The following is a 6,000-nucleotide window of genomic DNA, read 5'->3' as shown; positions in this document are numbered from 1 at the left end:
TGTATGCAAAAACCCCACAACTTTTTTTTTTTTTTTTAGCTAAAGCCTTAGAAAATGTGTGACCCTGATACCTGTCTTGGATGTCTCTCTAGTGTATCTTGGTACTTCAACCAATATTTGCCTTTAACATTCTTCCGTGTCCTATTTTATAAAGCCAAATTGCTCATTTCTCAGAGGAGTCTTGAGACTTCTCTGAGTCTTGTAGTGCTCACTGAGTGACAATCAGGAGAAGCTGAGAGGTAAGACAGCATATAATCCCCAAGAGGAAGCCTGATTCCATTAGGGCTCTCCTTACTTTCTTAGCCCTCACACACAATTAGCTACCAAAGTTAAACATTTTTCCTGCAATATATTTCTCAAATCTCCCCCATCCCCTTTTATCCAATCATACTGCCCTTCAACTGGACCCCTGAGATCCTCTTGACACTTCCTTTAGTCTTGTCCCACCAAACCACTAAAATTAGCTTTCAGAATCACATACCTGGACCTGTCTCTGAATTGTTTAAAAATATTTCCACAGCATCCAGTTGCCTACTGTATGCTCTAAACTCCTTCACAAATTGGTCTCTAATTCCTTCTCCAGAATTATTTCCTGCCAGCTCACATATACCTCCAGTGATACTGAATTGTGGTCTCCAGGGCATGTCTCAAATAGTTGGAAATAAAAGAAATAAAATTATCCTCTCATTTAAACGATAAAATCATACCATGATGAAAAAGAGCAGAGAGATATGAAAATTCACCTTAAAGACAGTGTATGATTTCTATTATTGTGAGCTTATCATGCCAGCAAACCAGAGGAGAGAATAGAATTACTGTCAGCAGTAGTTGACCCTGATTTCCATGAGGAGGTAGATTTGCTGCTATATAACGGAGGCTGTGTAGAGATTAGAACTCAGGGACTGATTCCCTCAGAGGCTCTTGGTGCTTTTATAAGTGGTGATAACCATGACTGGCCAACTGCAGTAACGTCTTACCAACAGAATGCTAATCAAAGCCTCAGCTTTGATACAGATCTGAAGACTGGAGGGAAATGATGGTTGGTAGAGAAGGAAGATAATAAGCATCAATTTCTCAGGAGAAACTGCAGCTGTGGGTATATCTTACCTGACTGTGGCTCCTTTTGTAAGTCTTTTTCTTCCTCCTCACCCCCGCTTTTATTTTTCAGAAATGATGACTAAACCACCAATTTAAAGCATTACTGACAGGACAGATTGAATTTAACATGGCTCAGAATTGGATCTGAAGTGGTCCAATGGGTTTATCTTCGTTTCCATCAGTGCTTCAACTGTCACCACTACACCAGGAATCATAGAGTGTCTGATTAGTGACATTTGATCTTACATAATGTAGTCTTGGATTATTGACCCCACTTCATGTTGGAGGCAGGATACATCAGTGGGCACATGACCAGCGAATCCACCGATCCTACCCTATATCTGAGAAGCTACCATCCAGTAGAACACTGGAATGTCCCCTTAAAAATAGAGTTGAGATGCTAGCTTTGGGATTAGATGTGATCAGTCAAGATGAAAATATACTCTGAACCATCTGTGATTAGAAGACATGGGATTGGAGCCAAGGGGTAGGTATAAGAGGAAATCTCATTATTCTTCCTACTGACTCCTTTGGGGAACTTGTGCTTTCCTTTCCCACAGCTTTGGTTTTCACTAGACTAGAGTCTCAGGGATGCAAATGCTTCTACCACAGAGCATAAAATGCTTTTTGGTATTTAAACACAAGACTGCATTCTGAACCAAACCCATCCAGTGTTCCCATCCCAAGTCTCAGGGCCCTAAGTTGAAGAGAGAAGACTAACAAGGGCTCTGAATTCAGACTTGTTTGAAAATCCACTAATCTTATACTATCTGAAATTTAGGTTTTAACTCATTCTTATCTCTGATAAAGATAAGAATCTCTTTAAATGGTGATTTAAAGACCCTCTGGCTTTCCCACTATGCCTTGAATTGGGAATTGATTGACCTGAGCCTGCCATTTTTTTAAATTGTTTCAATGACAGTTAACAACAATATATTCCACACATCTTAAAATTGCCATTACCCCAATATTTCTCAAATACTAAAAATACTATATAAGCAATGCATCTGCTTCAACCTGTACCCAACACAGTTCAGCATGGGTGAGTATCTTAATAATTGTGATGCTACAGCATGCCCACTTACTATCATTAGTGCTGGCATCCATCCTGAGGATTTGGCTATGAGGAAGAACACGCTCCTCAAGTTTGTTCCACTATACAGGCAAGGGAATAAAAATATTTTAACACCAACTACTAAGGACATTGGATAAGCAGTGAACTCAGGAAGCAGTAATTCCCCAGCCTTTCTGACCTGCTGTACACCCTGGCAAAGCAGGCTTCAGGGACAGAAGAGCCCTCCAACAAGAAATGTAGGTGCTGAAAACTAGCACCCTTCAGTGGACGGGGCAGTAGACCTATAGGCAAAGCAGATGCTACTGGACTCAAGGCCCAGAAATTTTGAAGTTTTCAAGATACTTGCTTTTTATCACTCAGCTCCCCTCCCAACAAACTCATAACTTTTAGGAACTCTTTGTTTAAAATTCCAGTAGAACTATTGGAGTTTTCTTAATGCCTACACCAAGTTAACTGCTCTATGCCTTTGTACACAGCATGTATTAGAATGTCCTGTTCTGACTACAGTCTGGACTATTCATCATTCCAGAGAGTTTAGATTTCCCCTCTTCTCTAAAGCATTCTGTTTCCCTGGTTACTTCTGTTAATAAGGCACGCCTTCCTTTCTACTTTGATGGGACTTCGTGCTTCTCTCTATTATGGTTCTCATCATACTGCATTGCAACCCAGTATGTGTTCCCAGCTATGCAGGAGGTTTTTTTATGACCTTACTCATCATAGCTTAGACTAATGTCTGGTGTATTCTAGACAGATATATTGTGAATTAAAGAGATTTAAGAAATCCATTAACCATAAGATACATTTTCTCCTTTGGTTTAGGTATCTTAATGAAAAGATGGGAACATAGATATGATCCAGAAACAAGCAGAAGTTAAATTCATTAGAAGCCAATTACTAAGTCATCATCATATATTACAGACACTTTTTTTGAAATGGTATATGAAATCAAATTACAATGAAATGCACAGAATTGGTTTATTAAGAGGGAAATCTGAAACACTATACTTGTGGGCTTGATCTTTTAAGTAAAGACATAATTAAATTTGGTACCTGTTACTGTATTTCCCCCCAGCTCCTATGCTGTACAGCCTTTCTCTGCCCCTTTCATTTTATTTTTCTCATAGATCTTACAACTGCATCATCTGAGCAACAATAGAATATAGGCTTCATCAGGATAGAGTTTTTTATGTTTTTGTTTTGTTTATTATTGAATTTCTCAGTGCCTAGAAAAATCGCTGACTCATAGTAGGAACTCAAATAATTATTAAAAGATTGAATAAATTTAGCATTTTAAGCAATATTCATGTGATGTATTACTTTGATTTAATTTTTTGTTAAAAAAAGGAGGAACACAAAAATTAAAAGTTAAAAAATGGTGCTGCTAAAGACAACATATAATTTGTGCATTCAAGGTAACAATTGGAGTTATTTTTAAATTAAAATATATATTAATGCAATTTTTAAAATACAAACTAATACTTGAGGAAGTTGTTTTGGGGTGAAACTTTAAAGCACCAAGGAAATTTAATTGGGAATATCTGTACTATGGAATGTGATAAAGAATTACTATACACCCACATGCCCATAATAAAATTAGAACTATTATAGCATATATTGAATTTCTCATTATTACAGAATTATTGAAATCTTTAACCAAGAGTGACTAAGGGAAATGTATATTCTCATTGTTTTCTTCCTCAACTGTGTACCATATTGTTATATGTATCATGTATTCTATAACAGTGTGGCCACTTTAAGTTAGTACTTTCTATTCACGGAAGTATCTACCTACCTACCATTGCTCAAAGAGCATATTTAAATTATAATCTTTTTCAACTATATATTGGCCACTTTATCGATGTTTCTAATTTATCACCAATTAATTGCTGTACTACTACACTTCTTTTAAATCATGATTCTTCAAAAAGAAAAGAAAGAATTGGGGTAGGCATCTGTTAGAGGAAGAATAATTTATCTTTCTAAGCTGTAGTTCTGGTCTGTGAATGCCATATCTGACCAACTTGATTTTGCTCTGAGTGACAGCAATGGCACTCAGTTCCTTCACTTATGACATTAAGATTTCTAAGTCTGAATCCCCCTAAAGTTATCACTCCTACAATGTTTTCTCTGTCACCGCCCTCCACATTGGAAGCCAAGATTTTTCAATTAATCACCAGCTATGGATTCCATAATTGTTGCTTTATCATCTTTTAGCTCAAAAATAGTGAGGCAAGTTTTCTTACAGTCTTATGTCCCTTTTATGAATGAAAGGGCTTGGGTCTACTGCTTGGAAAAATGATGAGTTTTGAAGTAAATTCTCTGACTTGAAGCAAGAGAAAGAAATCTGGGAGAGGCCTCAGAATTTATCTTATAGAAAGACAGGAACTATTAGACTCTGGAGAGAATAAATAGCAGCTATAGAATGTATGGAGGACTCCAGGTTGGATTAGAGATGTCAGAAATAACTAAGGTGTTCATTTAAAGGCGACTAAAGGAAAATAAAAGGATTTGAGGTGTTTTAGCTGAAAGCACTTTAAATGGAGAAAGTCAACTTCAGCACTTATTTATAAGCTTAGGTAAAGAATTAAATTGAATTTCATTGGGTTCTGTGATAGCTCTTTCCATGGACTTAGCCTGTATTTTATTGGATTTCACTCTAATACCATCCTTTCACCAAATGAGGTTTTCCAGAATAAATTATTTTTAAAGTAGGATCAGATCTACCTTTCTTTAAAAGATGTTTATTCCTGTTTACACCGTAATGAACAGATACATCTTTCATCTTCTCCCTGGGAATAGAGTCACATCACTTAGTTATATAATAGTATTTTTATTTCTTGAATTCCCATGTGCCATGCACTATAGATGTGTTCTATCACTTAATCTTCACAAACATTTGGGAAAGAGGCTGTATTTTCTGTGGCTTATTAATGAGGATCATAATGGTTAAGGAACTTGTCTGTGGATAGAAAACTTACTGGTGGCAAAGCTAACCCTTGGAAGTCAACTTTTGGACTGGTGGTGATAAGCACTCAACAGTAAGGCTTAGCATGTCCATCAGAATCATAGGAGACATTTTCCAAAATGCATAGCTCAGGTTCCAGGCAGAGTTAGTAACCGGAGTTTTGAATAAGCTGTGTGGGTAACTAATATCTTCTGCTTTAGAGAAGGAATCCAGCTCTCATCCCTCTAGTGTCCCCATTCACAAATAATGCTGAAGGCAGTACTCCAGGCCATGCACATGTACAGAGGATATGTGCAGGCCCTCTGGCTAGAGTTCCTATCATTGTTCAGTGCCTCATGGGTGTAAATTCAGGAACTATTACCTTTACTGCTGAGGAGTAGGCAGGGCCAAAGGGTTGGGACCCAGTTTTATTTACTCTATCCAGGAAGAGAATCAACATTTCTGGGCAAACGGAAAGTTCCAAAAGAGATGAGAAAAGTCATTTTCTTGAATAATGTTCTGAGAAATCAGGAAATGCTAAGCTCATATTTCTTCTTGGCAATTGTGGATTCCAATTAAAGTAGCCAGAATGGCCTGAACAGCATGGTCCAAGATGGTCACTCGTGCCCTGAGCAAAGGAGGGAAGACACAACAAAAAAGGCAATGAATCATCAATGGGAAGAGCCATGGAGTTGAAATCTCCTAGGGCATACTGCTAATAGCAAAGAATGGTATGAAAAATTACTTAAGCAAAAGGCAGTGAGTCATCTCTGCTAGCTTCTCCCAGAGGAAATAGCTCCAACTAGGGGCTGTTTATGCATTTATTCATTTATTAAACAAGCATTTACTAAGTATCTTCTCTGTACTTGTACTAGGTCCCTAG

General features: G+C 37.5%; 1 long non-coding RNA gene across 2 annotated transcripts in view; it reads left to right on the top strand.

Moving 5' to 3' along the window:
* LOC144237084 (uncharacterized) overlaps nt 1-6,000 on the top strand; it is a 146,527-nt gene that overhangs the window by 72,681 nt on the left and 67,846 nt on the right. The gene's annotated exons all lie outside the window — the stretch shown is intronic.

The sequence above is a fragment of the Crocuta crocuta genome, unplaced genomic scaffold (assembly GCF_008692635.1).
Source record: "Crocuta crocuta isolate KB4526 unplaced genomic scaffold, BGI_CrCroc_1.0 scaffold266, whole genome shotgun sequence".
NCBI classification, from domain to species: domain Eukaryota; kingdom Metazoa; phylum Chordata; class Mammalia; order Carnivora; family Hyaenidae; genus Crocuta; species Crocuta crocuta.
Note: the sequence above shows the minus strand (reverse complement) of the source record. Positions and strands in the feature narration are given on the sequence as shown.